The following is a 13,730-nucleotide window of genomic DNA, read 5'->3' as shown; positions in this document are numbered from 1 at the left end:
CCTCACAGTAATACTTCTGAGAGGGCCGAACGAGTTCGGGTGCGCGCTCCCGTTTACTTTTAACACCAACCTGCGAGGTAGGCAGTTTTGTTATCCACCCTTTACAGATGAAGAAACTAAAGCCCAGAACGGTTACGGAACCGGTCTAAAGTATCAAAGCTATGAGATGGTAGGTTTGCACGACTCCAAGTGCTCTCGCCACTACATCACACCTAGTACCATTTAGGGGATAGGAAACTGTATAACAGCTGTGGTAGCTGGTTCTCCTTTGCTTCAACCTCAGGGACAGCCCCTGTAAAAACTGTGTTGTGTGCACCGCTGACCGTTTTTTTCCAACCTGAAGGTTTCACTGCCAGGGGCCTGCCAGTACTCACAGTCCTGGCCTGGGCATCCCTGGAATGGCCTCTAGGTCCAGGAGGAGGACCCATTGGCTGACGTGGTGGTGTGGGGAGAGGGGGAAGCTGAAGTGAGAAGAATCAAGTTGAAAAGGGAACCTGGCATAATTCAGGATGGGTCACAATTCAGAAACAAGACCCTTGTGGGGCTAGTTTGCCCAAGCCTCTTAACTGGTTTGAAGTAATTAGAATAACAATCCATGTGCTTTTGTTTAGAAGAAGTGAAAGATTCACACTCTTCCCACACACACACCCACCCCAAGTCACATTAAAGACTTGGGCATCCTGCGCCCCCTACCTGCTCTGGACCCTCCAAGTAGTCTGAGGCATTCAAAATGATCTCTCTCTCTGTCTCCGTAATAGGGATTTCAGTCTAAAGATTGATTTGATCTTCCTGGGTGCCTGATTTAATTCTCTGCTGCATTGTTACGGAGCCTCTGCCTTTTCCAAGTTTTGGGGTAGTATTTTGCTTTTATGACTGAATAGGGTGGCTGGTGCCTGCCCTTGGGTGCCTTTCATCTGAAGATCTCCAAGCACTTAACAATAAGTCATTGGGCTTCACAAACATTAAGGTGACATGTCTGTGTCATTAGTCAGGATTTATGAGTTACGGAACAAGCTGGTGGTTGCAGAGATGGCTCAAGGTCCTGGGGTGGGTTCAGAGTGAGGCCTGTTCAGGGACCCAAGTCTCAGTTGTTCTTGGTTTTTGTCTTCCACCCAGAATAAAGGCTTGGGCATCCTGCTCCCCCTACTCAGTCTCAGCTGGAGCTAAAAATAATAACAACTTCCATTTACTAGGTGTTTACCATGTGTTTAAACTATGCTAAGGATTTTTCCATTTAATATAACAGTCTTATATAGTCGGCCTTATTATCAACCCCATTTTACATATGATGAAAATTGAGGCACGGACAATTAGGAGAGTTACCTGGGGTTATCCAACTAGTAAGTAGTAGAATCAGGATTCAAGCACAGCTAGTCAGTACACCATATTACCACCCCAGAAACTCCTGTTATGGAATACTAACACCCTTTGTTCTAAGGAACAGTACTGTTATTCAGGGGACAGGTGTTCACTGAACATTTATGTGCAAGGTGATGTTAAACAGATTAATTCAACAAATAGATGTGACAGGTACTATGCTAGGTATTCAATAAATTTAGTTGAAAGAATAAGTATACAATATAGATATTTGAGGGAGGAATTGGATAGTTTAACAGAACAGGGTCTGAGTTGGATAAGCTTATGCCAGGCTGAAGCAAAGATGCAGCGGTGGGAATGTATAACATGTACTGGAGCCTAGGAAGTCATATAAGAAGAGCACATCAATCTCAACTTTTTTCCCCCAAACTCAGATTATTGATAATGACTGCCTGAAATGTTGTGTTGAGGAGGATTCTGAGGAAAGAGTGCTAGGATTAATCAGTAATATCTGTCATGTACTCCAGATGGAAGATGGCTGTTGTATTAGATTGACTTATTGTTTGAAATCATTTACTTTCTCCTTCTCTGCCCATTGCTGCATGACTTGCAGTATCTCCTGTGGAAGGAGTATATGTCTCATTTCATTGATTTTGGACTCGATCATTTTTCGTGTTTTGGCCAATGGGTTGTGAACAGATGTGACTCATGTCATGTTTGAGCATGTGAATTTACACTTTCTTGTTTCTCTCTGCCACTAAAATGGGCATATTCCACATGAGGGTTGCTCCTTTTGCTTGTGTCCCCGAATGAGAAGTGCTGCCCATGGTCTGCATATACGGAAGTCAGAGATCAGTCTTTGTTGCTGCAAGCCACTGAGATTTTGGGATTGGTTGTTCTGGCAGCAAAGCTGACTAATGGCCATACCTGGGTAATGGTATAAAGTTTGAAAGGTAAATGGTATCAAGTGTGAAAGGTAAGTTTAAGCCAGGGTGTGAAGAATCTTGAATGCCAGGTGAGGCAGGGCCTGCTATGTGTTTATCAGAATCTCTTTCCTTCTTTTTCTTGGACACACAGCTGGACCACATTTTTCGGTTTCCCTCTAAGTGATGCAGTTCCATGCCTGCGCTGTGAAACCTCCCAAGGGAGATCCTTCATGTTCTTTCCTTTTTGGCTTGATGCATAGGACCTTAAGTACAGTGGACTTGAAGGCTAAATGTTAAAGATCGTGGGGCTACAGGTAGGAAGGATCCTAACTCCCTGAATCACTACTTGGCAGAGAACTACCTGCTAATCAGGAACATGTGTTTTGGACTTCACTTGACCAAAAAGTCAATTTCTATTTTGTTAAATCCCTAAAATTTCGGGCTTTATGTTTTGTAGTAGCCAGTGTTTTCCATCAGGTTAAAAGATCTGGACTTGATTCCCATTAGGAGTAGGAAGTTAGTCACTGAGAATTTTTTAACAAGGAGAGTAATGTTGCGAAGACTGGTGGAAGTGACAGCTGTAGGGATTAAAGAATCCTTCTGGGACTTCCCTGGTGGCTCAGTGGTTAAGAATCCATGCTCCCAGTGCAGGGGGCCCGGGTTCGATCCCTGGTCAGGGAACTAGATCCCACATGCATGCTGCAACTAAGAGTTTGCATGCCACAACTATGGAGCCTGTGTGCCGCAACTAAGGATCCCGCCTGCCATAACTAAGGAGCCAGCAAGCCTCAACTAAGGAGCCCACGAGCAGCAACTAAGACCCAGCACAAACAAATAAATAAATATTTAAAAAAAAATCCTTCTGAGTGAGGTTGTGAGATCTTGGGACTGTTGCTGTTTTCAGAATACAGGCTGACTCCTGATGGGGCTGGGGGAAGAGTGACATGATCTTTGGAAAGCTTTCTAGAGGCTGTGGAAGAAGGTGCTACAAAATGAATCCTATCTTCCTGAAGTTTAAAGTCTCTTTTATCTTTTGTAAAAGCCCTAACTCTGGTATTGCTTCATCTAGCCCAGTGCCTGATATGTAATAAATGTTGAATGGAAGGTGGTCTTGGACTCTTGGAATGTTTTGAGGAGCTACCACTAATGGAGTGCCTACTGTCTGAGAGGGCCCTTTCCCCCACTGAATCATCACAATAACCCTGCAAGATGCTATCAAATTTTACAGAGGAAGAATCTGAAACTCTAAGAGTAACTTGCCCAAGGTCTCTCAGAACAATCTTATTCTGAAACCCATACCTTTTCCAATATAACAAGATGCTTTCACAGAAAATCATAATGGCTAGTATTTGCTGAGTGCCTGCCATGTGCCAGGCACTCTGCTGGGTGCTTTACAAACATACAGAAGCAGCTGGTGCATCAGACATTGTAGGCTGTTACTAGTGTATCCAAACTGTGTACTCTGTGGGAAGTAGGTGTCTTAGTCTGCTTAGTCTGCTGCTTAGTCTCCTCAGGCTGCCATAATAAAATACCATAGAATGAGTGGCACAAACAACAGGAATTTATTTCTCATGTTTCTGAAGGCTAGAAAGTCCAAGATCATGGTGCTGGCTGATTTGGCTCCTGGTGAGGACTCTGTTCCTGGTTTGTAGACAGCTGAGTTCTCACCGTGTCCTCACATGGAAGAGAATGAGAAAAGACAAGCTCTCTGATCTCTTCTTATAAGGGCACTAATCCCATCATGAGGGCCCCACCCTCATGACCTCATCTAACCCTAATTACCTCCCAAAGGCCCCATCCCCAACTACTATCACATTGCTGTTTAGGGTTTCAATATATGAATTTTGAGTGAACACATTCAGTCCATACCAGTAGGAAAAACATTAACATTATTTTAGGGCAAAGTTGGATTCTTTCGGATTTCTCTTTAGGGTCCCTAACCCATTTTCTTTTGTCCTCTTAGTTCTTTGGCTTTATTTCTTCAGGCTAGGTGGAAGGGTGGTATAGTATAGGGTTCTCAATAATACTCAGGTCCTGGAGCTCCTCCTTCACTCCATGGACTCACAGACCCACTCTAATCTCAAAGTGTTCAGATCACCTTAGTCCTTCCTTTATTAGTGACGAGAAGATGTGGCTCTGTGAACGCATCCATCTATTTATTCTCATTCATTTATAGTTATTTATTCAACAGATTTTAAATAAGCATTATTTGTCAACTGCTGGAATAACAACCAATGACAATGTAGCTTTCTGGTTTCAAAGGCCTTTTAACCTTCTTGGACTGATTTGATCCCCACAACCAGTACTATGAAATGGCTTGTATTATTATTGATACTATGTAATTTTTATTAATGAAGAAACCAAGGCTCAGAAATACTAAATAACTTGACCAGAGTCACAGAACTAGTATGATATTCAAATCAGGAATTTCTGGGACTTCCTTGGTGGTCCAGCAGTTAAGTCCCCACACTTCCAATGCAGGGGGTGTGGGTTTGATCCCTGGTTGGGGAGCTATGATCCCACATGCTGTGCCATGCAGCCAATAAAATAAAATAAAAAATAAACCTAAAAAGCGGTCTTGTCTTTAAAAAAAAAAAAAAAGAATTTCTGAATCCCGGGAATTCCCTGGTGGTCCAGTGATTAGGGTCCTGTGCTTCCACTACAGGGGGCATGGGTTCTATCCCTGGTCAGGAAACTAAGATCCTGCATGCTGGGCGGCGAGGCCAAAAGAAAAAAAAAAAGAATTTCTGAATCCCATGTGCTTCCCTCTGCCTTCTACATCCGTTACAGTCCAAATTCTATGGTGCCTTAAGCCTGGTTTCTTGCCATTTTGGCCTCATTACCTTGATTCGTATATTAGAGTAGATATAACAGCTGCAACAGACAACCCCCAGATCTCAGCATCTTAACATGATAAACACTATGTATCACATAGTCTAATGTGAATATTTGTAGTCAAGTAACTTGGGAATCTGGATCTGTTCATGCTGTGGATCTGCCATCTTAACCACATGGCCTCGGGTTGCCCAGGTGTCATCCTGCCAGCAGATGGGGAAGAGCAAGCATGTGGAGAAGCCATAACCATTATTTCTTTTAATATAGATTTTTATTTGTTTATTTATTTATTTATTTATGGCTGCGTTGGGTCTCTGTTGCTGCGCGCAGGCTTTCTCTAGTTGCAGCGAGCAGGGGCTACTCTTCATTGTGGTGCGAGGGCTTCTCATTGCAGTGGCTTCTCTTTGTTGCAGGGCACGGGCTCTAGTTGCGCGGGCTTCAGTAGTTGTGGCTCACTGGCTCAAGAGCGCAGGCTCAGTAGTTGTGGCGCACAGGCTCAGTTGCTCAGTGGCATGTGGGATCTTCCCGGCCAGGGCTCAAACCCGTGTCCCCTGCATTGGCAGGTGGGTTCTTAACCACTGTGCCACCAAGGTAGTCCCCATAACCATTGTTAACCTCCTCAGTCCAGAAGTAACACATCACTTCTGCTTATATCCCACTGGTGATAACGAGTTATATGGCCTCACCTCACTGCAGAGGGGTTGGAGATCGAATTTAGCCGTGTGCCAATTCCACTTTCCATCAGCGTGGGGTTGAGTCAACATTCTAGATTTGATAGAGTTGTCCTGGGAGAAAAGATACCTCTGGAAAGACCTTCAAATGTTGGTGGAGCCTCAGGCCCCAAAGTGACTGGTGATAGAAGTGGTCTTTTCCCCTCAATAGAGCGTTATTCCTATAGTTTTTATTATTTTTACATTCTACTGAAAAGTTTGAAATTTTTCACATTATTACAAAATAAACAAAGCTGTGTTATGGTCATAAATTTAGTCGTTGATTTTATGCCCTTGACAGTTCTATCACCTTTCTAGCAGTTTCAAAATACTTCTCCCTGGGAAATTGTGTGGGTGGGCATGTCCCCTAAGCTTTGCAGACCTCCCCAGTGCCATGAGAATAGAGAGGGTAACCCTGGAGCCTGGGAAAGCAGTAAGGAGGCAGCTCAGTCATCTTGCTGAGAGCTGCTTCTCATCTGCTAGAGAGAATGGAGCCAAGTGGGTAGGCTCAAGAGTTATTTAGGAGGTGGCATGGGCAGGTTGTGGGAGTGAAGGAGAGGGAGGCAAGTCATTTTGATGCCTATGGACGTGTGACTCTAAAAAAGTTCAACTTTTAGCTTAAAAGAATTGTCGCTTAAATCAATGAGTGCAACAGACTTCCTAGTCCTATCCCTAACCCAGGGAGATGGAAGAGTCATGGCTGATCCCAGGCTCCTGGCTTGGTGGATGGGAGTTCCTCCTTGAGATGGGGACCTTAGTGGAAGGAGCAGGTGTGGGGCTGAGGCTGGGTGGAGGAAGTTGTTCTGCTTCTGGACATACATGGTCCGAAATACTTCCCAGTCTCCGGAAAGCCATTCCTTGTACTGTGGAGCTAGGCCTTCCTGGCCATCTTTCTGTTGCTCCAGACTTGCTCTTAAAGGAGAAGATTCAGAAATTCAGGCATTGGGAGAAACAGAGGAGCCAATCATAGATAAAATAAAGAGTGTGTGTGTGTGTGTGTGTGTGTGTGTGTGTGTGTGTGTGTGTGTGTGTGTGTGTGTGTGTGTGTGTGTGTATAAATACCATTAGCAGCAGGTTGGGATTACAAAGACAATAGATGTTCATCTGCACTCACTGTGCATAACATTTGCACGTTAATTAGTGCACATAAAAATGCATTGAAAAAGCCCCCCCCCCAAGTCTCAGCCCCTCTCCCAATTGAGGAATCATCCTTCTCTTTTCTGGTTGCGCCGCCGCCAAACCCCTAATTCCTGTTGTGTAAATTTGGGCTCTTCATACTTGAAAAAACTGGTTGGCTTCCCTCCTGCCATTTCAGGGTAACTTCCCTTTGTGCCTGGGTCAGAGTTATGGGGGAGGGAGTAGCTGTTGAGGGGCCAGGATGGGGACAGAGACTGGCTTAGTCTGGTCTCAGGGGGTGTCCTTGTCTGTATCTATCTGGGTCCCTCTTTCTGTCTCTTTCCGCTCACAGATTGTGTGGCATTTTGGAGGGTGGAGTGCCTGGGCACCCAGCCCATTACATCCCGCCCCAATCTGGCCCTGGGCACGAGCCACATGGTGCTGGCCATCAGCCTGGCCTCTTGCCCATCCATTATAGCCTCAGCTGCCAGACTGGCACAGGTATCAAAAGGAACTTCTGCTAGGCCCTGACCTCCCCCAATTCTGTTCCTAGGGCCAAAGTGAAGGAGAGTCAGATGGAGAGAGCACACTCTTGGGTGGGGAACCAATCCCAACACCCACCCCCCATGGTGGAAGAGGGTGTCTGGGCCTTGGGGAGGACTGCTGAGGCGCTAGGCTGCAGTCCATGGAGGACCACCTTAGTGTGTATATGGGCTGGGGGTAGTGTTGGGAGGAGACACCATCAGTTGCTATGGTGTGAAGGAAGACTCCCTACTAGGTCCTAGGAGATGTCTCCCTTCTTCTCTCTGTGTCTGTGCAAATCATGTGAACTTGTGCCTGTTTCCTACTTGTGGGCTTATCCCCTGGTGGGACCATGCACAGAGCTCTGATGCTGTGGGGAGGGGCCTTTAGCTCTGCCCAGGCAGCGCAGAGGTGAACCTGCAGTGAATATTGCATGTCAGGATATATGAATCTGTCCCATGCAGGGATGACATCTGTGAGAGTGCCGTTAGGGTACAGGAGACGTACACGTATGGCTGAGGCGTGGGGCCTTTAGTCCCCTGGTATGGACCAACTGTGTCTGCTCTATGGGGCACACGAGTACCATATACACGGACCCTGGTTATAGAAGACATGCACCCTCATTCCTGAAAGCAGCGGTCTGGTCCGGCTGTAGACTGTATCTGGGTGTGGGCAGCAAGGGATGGTCTTGGTGGGTGGTATGTCCCTGGAGAGTGCTGGTCATGCCTTGCCTTTACACCTGTGTGAATTGTATGTTCAAATATGTGAATCCCCTAGAGAGATGTTGGGTGGTGAGGGGGTGGGAAGCCTGAAAAAGATGGGAGAATTTATGAGCTGCTTTTGTCGGGAGACAGTCGTAATGAAGAAAATTCAATTTTCTGCAGCTCGAAGAGTCAATATGTTAAATCTTGGAGAAGCTGTGGAGTGACAGCGGAATGGCAAAGTCAATGGGACGTGTGTGTCGGGAAGCCGTCTATCTGTGTCTGCGGTGAGGCTGCCTCCTCTCTGTACCCTTGAACTACAGCTGGGACAGGATGGAACCAGATACCTGAGTTCTGAAACTGCCCCTCTCTCCCTTCCTCCTCCAACTCAGTGGCCATCGTCTCTTGCTTCCTGCTTATAGGGAGAAAAGTTGCTCTTTCCCAGGCCCAATCCGATCCTAGCACTTCCCCAGGAAGTCCTTCCTGTAGTCTAACCAGCACTCCCTCTTGCTGCAGTTACTAATTTCGGAGTGACTGTTTGTAGCCCAAAGTGATTAGTAGGAAAGTTCTCTTTTCTTTCTAACTTTTCATCCCCACTCTCCCCTCAGCTACTCCATGACTGGCCTCCTGTTTCCCAGCAAGTTTCAATTTTTCCTAACCAGTCTTTACCCCCTCCTTTCCAGCCTTCTGTTCTAGGAGGCAGGAGTGTGGAGGGGTGGGTGTTGGGGAGAGGAGAGGGAAACTGGGGATTCCTCTGTGAGCCACAGTGTCACCAGGAGCTATGATTAGCTGAGCTGCTGGCTGTGTAATTAGTGTGTGCCCGCGTCCCAGGGGTCTGGTGTGTTAACAGCGGGTCCCTGTGGTAAGTAACGAGATCATGCCCATGGCTGGTTGCACACGCTAATTAATTAGTGCTCCTCTGCTGTTGAGGAATGAGGAGGATCTGGGGGAGGTGATGGTGGGGGTGTCTCAAAGCCCAAGAGCCTAGCTCTTCAGAGCCCAGAGGTCACCTAAGGTTCTGCCGGAATGGGGGCATCAGGCTGGTGTGCAGAGTTAGGGGTCAGAGACTTGGGTGCCCTAGCTGAAGAGAGGGAGTGTGGGGTACTGGGCTCTTGGTGGTGGGTGTCCTGGGCTGGGCTGCTGGAGGTGGATGGAGGGGAGGACAGCCCCCTCAGCTTAGGGAGCTCTCCAGGCTCAGGGCCTGTCTTAGAGCATCCTTTCTCCAGGTGGCCCAGAGAGGGAGTGGAACAGGCAGGAGGCATTCCAGACCCTTCCAGCCTCATTCCTGTCCCCTCTACCCTCCCTCACCTCACTAAGCCCAGCTTCTCAATCAGCCATTTCACACTTATTACACACTCACTGTGTGCACAGAGCTCCTAAAGCCTCTCTCACCGTTCTCACTGTAATAACCACTGCCTTCCCCCTTGCCTCCCTTGCAGATAGAGACCCGAACTCCTCAGCTCCTGGGTCTATCTTAAGAGCCCAGAAGCCTCTTCTGAAGCCTGGGATGTGGAACCTAGATATCTGGGAGAAATATCATGGAAAACCTGAAGAAACGGGGAGGGGAGAAGGTTGGGAGAGAGCCTCACAATTTCGCAGAACACTGTGGTCACAGCAGCAAGAAGGATTAAGGTGAGAGGAGAGGAAGATCTTCCAGTGAGCAGGCAGCTCTACTCGTTTCCTGAGGCAGAAATCCTCCGCCGATACAGGAAGGGATCAGAAGGGAAAGGGACCCATAGAAGGAGATCCTCTCCCCTTGAGCGGTGGGATTCAGCAAGGCGGGGCGGGAGTGGGGAAGGGGAGACAGAATAGAGAAAACGGGCAGAAAAGAAGACGAGACTGTGGCAGGGAATCTTTGGCTTCCGTGTGGAGGCGCGAGTCCCATTCCAGCACACGGTAATTGCTAAATTACCCGCCATCTGCTCGGCTCTCAGACATAAATTATCTGCGAGGGGAAAAGACGCAGAGGCTGCGCACTTTCCTTTCTCTCCCCCAAACCCAGCGAGGAGCAGAGGGGGTGCCCTTCCCTCCAGCCCGAGTGGAAGCGAGGGTGGTGAGACCACCTGATGGGGGAACAGTCACCCTTTGCCTCTGCCCTCTCCCGAGAGGGAGTGCCTTTGGGGTGACCGAGGTCCCAGCGCTGCCAAGAGTCCTGTCGGACTTGGGGCGGGGCGAGCTGTGGGCTGGCCTGGCCGGGCCTCGCGAGGTCACTTAGGAGGGGGCGGGGCGCGCCTTAGTGGGCGGGGCTTCTCTCAGGTGTGATGTGACCGAGTTGCCTCGGCAGGTTTTTCCCTGGTCACCCTCTACCTCCCCCACCTCCCACCCACCGCTTTGCTTGTGGGGAGAAGTCTCTTCAGCTCTCGTTTACGCTTGTCCTGTCTGCCAGAAGGAAGAGAGGGAGGAGGGCAGGCAGAGGGCTTGAGGAGAGAGGAAGGGGGGGGCAAACCTTCCTTTCATTCTGCTCTGAACCTCGCCCTTCCCCTCTAGAGTCTGAAGAGTGGCAGAGATGTGAAAGCAGATGTAGGGGCAATGATTTGAAATGGGGCAAAATGGTAGAATGCAGCAGGTTGGAGAGATGGAGGTAATGGGAAAGCAGAGCCCGCTGGGAGATGGGTAAGAGAAGCAGGTGGTCAGGCTGGGGAGGTGAGCCAGGAGGGGAAGGGAGCAGAGTGGGAGGTGGGCAGAATGAGGGGGTCAGAGAGATGGGGGTGGGACGGGGTGGGGAGGTGGAGAGATGGAGCAGGTGGAGGAGGATGGAGTGGTAGAGAGATGGGGTGGGGTGGGGAGGTGGAAGAACGAGGATGGGGCGATGCCAGATGGAAACTCAGAGATGGTCAGGGTGGTGAGTCTTCTAGAAGGAGAGCCGGAGGAGGATCAGGGTGGGGATGACAGGAGTTCAGGAAGCAGGTCAGGCTCTGGAAGGAATGTAGGGAGCAAAGGCTGTGGCAGAGAAAGCAAGGGCGTTTGTGGGTCCTTGGAGGGTCCCAGGAAGGTGAGGGTAAGACCCCCAGAGCCACTTCCCACTCTGAGGCAGAGGCGCGACTCTGGAGGGGAGTTGAGGAGGCCACTTAAGAAGCTGGGGTGGGTGTGCCCATGGGGGTGGGGGTGTGTTGGGCGGCTTCCCAGCCCGGAGAGCAGAAGCTAGTGGGGTTTCTTCCGAGCGATTGTTTAGTATTCATGGGGCGACGCAATCTCTCCCACATCTGCTTAGCACAGCAAGTCCTGTCATATAACTGTCTCCCACACTGTCTGTCCATAAAGAATGTCTCGGAATTGGTGTAATTCAGAGAAATTAATGACGACTTTCCGCGGGACTGCTCCCTGGGGGATGATTAACACTTCATCGTCCATCTGATGCGCGGGGCCCATCGCTCCATTGCGAACATTTGGGCCGTGGCCAGCCGCATTAAAGGTTATTACGGAAAACGCGACCTGCAAACGGGCGAGAGGCATGATGGACCAGGAGGGGCGGGGGCGGGGGAGTCGGATGGAGCCGGCCAAGTCCGAGATCAGGTTTTCCGAGGTGCGCACACCTGGGGGTCTGAGGCTGAGGGAGACTGGGTTTCTGTTTCAAGGACTGCAGGACTGGGAGGGTGTTGGGGAGACGCTCACCACGGGGGACTGGGGAAGGGGAGGAGGTGCTTTCCACGGTGGACGTTGCTGATGGAGGCTTTCCCTGTCTTTTAATCCCCACAGAATTATTGGGTAAATTTTATTTAACCCCATCTTACAGGTGATGAAACTGAGGCTCAGAGAGGTTATGTAAGGTGTCCTAAGTAACACAGTTTATTAAGAGGCAAAAGTAGGATTTGAACTCGGGTCCTTGATTCCTGGGCTCTTGCTCTTTCCACCACACCATTGGGCAGAAGTTCTCACTGTTCTACGTGTCCGCCTCAGCTTCAGGCACGTAGGGGTGTGTGTGTGTGTGTGTGTGTGTGTGTGTGTGTGACAGATAGGTGCTCCAAAATGTTTGTTGTATCAATGAATGAATGAGCTTTGCAGGTTCCACTTCCCTGGTGTGGGCGAGAGTCCCAGAGACTCTGGAGGCAGGAAAGGGAACACAGCAAAGGAGTTTCAGTTTGGGTCAGGAAACTGGAAATAGGTTTCCTGTGGATTTCCATGCTTCCCCCCCCACCCCACCCCCCCTGGGCATTCTAGACCTCTAGAATCTAGAGGGCTGGGCTCTTCATCCTTAGTCAGAAGAAAGGAGTAGAGACACATGTATGTATGTATACATGTGTGTTTGATGAATGTAGGGGTGTGTGTAAGTTTGTGTGTATGTGCTTGTCTGTAAATGTATGAGTTTATGAGCATGTGTCTTTGTGTTGCATACGTGTGAGAATGTTTGTGATGTTTGGTTGTGGATATGTGTATATTTTGAAGGTTATGTGTCTATGGGTATGTATGAGTGTGTGCCTCGGTGTGTGTGTATCTGCGTGTGTGCAGGTGAGTGTGTGTATGATGTGTGTGGTGCCCCGGGGGGAGCCTCACAGCTGAAGATGTCTTTCATTTGCCCAGATCTCTAGCATGTTCCAGGATGTGGTGTGTGGTGGGGCTGAGGTGAGAGGCCAGGAGAGGAAGGCTGTTTCTGCTTGGGGCGTGGGGGATTGGGTAGCCTGATCATTGGGTGCCTCTGCCCCGCCAGGCATGCGTCAGGGTGCTGGTTCTGAGGCTGGGTGAAGACTGGGCCCTGAGGTCTTCACTCAGGGCTTGTATTGGATGTGCTCAGAGGCCCTGCTCTGACCAGTGGAGCCCAGACAGTGGAGGAGTGAGGCCTACTCTTCACCTCTTCCCCCACCAGGTTTTAGGAATGTCTTCTAAGCAGGCTGCAATTCCTAGCTCTAGGCTCCACCCATTCCGCCTTAGGGTGGTAGAGTCCCTGAAAGTCTTTGTGTGAAGCCTTCTGACTCTGGGGGGACCATAACCACGGTGAAAACTCCTCTCTCTAGTCAGCACTACCCAGACAGGTCCAAAATAAATGTCCTTGTCTCTTGGAGATGTACAAGCTGAGGCTTTCAGACCCCTTGTGCTGGGAAGTTCTTTCTGAGTCTAACCTCAAATCCTCTTGCTGCACCCTGTGCCCAGTAAGCCCAGGCCGAGTTTGTGAACTTGGAACCTAGCACCTCCTGCCCTTTGGCATGGAAACGGTTTCCTCTGAATAGGGGAGTGGGTCTGGAGTTTAGGGACACTGAGAGAACGGGGGGCTAAAGCCTGGTGGATCACAGATGGGTCGGACCATTCTTGGGGAGAAGGGCAATGATCAACAGGACAATTTCAGAGACAGGAATTCAGAGACTGTGGGTTCCAACTCTCTTACTGTACATACAGAGCCTCAAAGGTGGGAATACTCACTCAGTGTCCCCTGCTCCATGGTGGCCGCCTCTGGAAAACCCAGGCCCCTGACTCCTGGTCATGGAATCCTTCTTGTGTCCCATTTGGAGAACCCTAGACTCTGCTTCTATTCTCTTGGTTTTAAGGTGGTGGGGAGAGAGGGAGGAATACTTCAGCTAATTGGGGGGCTGTCTCCCTTCTTCTCGCTGAAGCCTCCAGCGACTCCTTCCCAGCCTTCCCAGCTGGCCTTTGAGGCCTCTTACCCACCAACC

The 13,730-nt window shown here is 49.2% G+C and overlaps 1 long non-coding RNA gene across 1 annotated transcript in view; it reads left to right on the top strand.

Annotated features, from left to right (window-relative positions):
* The first annotated feature begins 19 nt into the window (after positions 1-19).
* The window catches only part of LOC117314238 (uncharacterized), a 160,098-nt gene continuing 146,387 nt past the window's right edge, over positions 20-13,730 (top strand). The window contains exons 1-3 of the long non-coding RNA XR_004528957.2: positions 20-169; positions 8,311-8,414; positions 9,567-9,759. This is a non-coding gene — a long non-coding RNA (uncharacterized lncRNA). The remainder of the gene's footprint in view (positions 170-8,310; positions 8,415-9,566; positions 9,760-13,730) is intronic.

The sequence above is a fragment of the Tursiops truncatus genome, chromosome 11, assembly GCF_011762595.2.
Source record: "Tursiops truncatus isolate mTurTru1 chromosome 11, mTurTru1.mat.Y, whole genome shotgun sequence".
In the NCBI taxonomy this organism is placed as follows: Eukaryota; Metazoa; Chordata; class Mammalia; order Artiodactyla; family Delphinidae; genus Tursiops; species Tursiops truncatus.
This window is presented reverse-complemented; position numbering and strand designations above follow the sequence as displayed.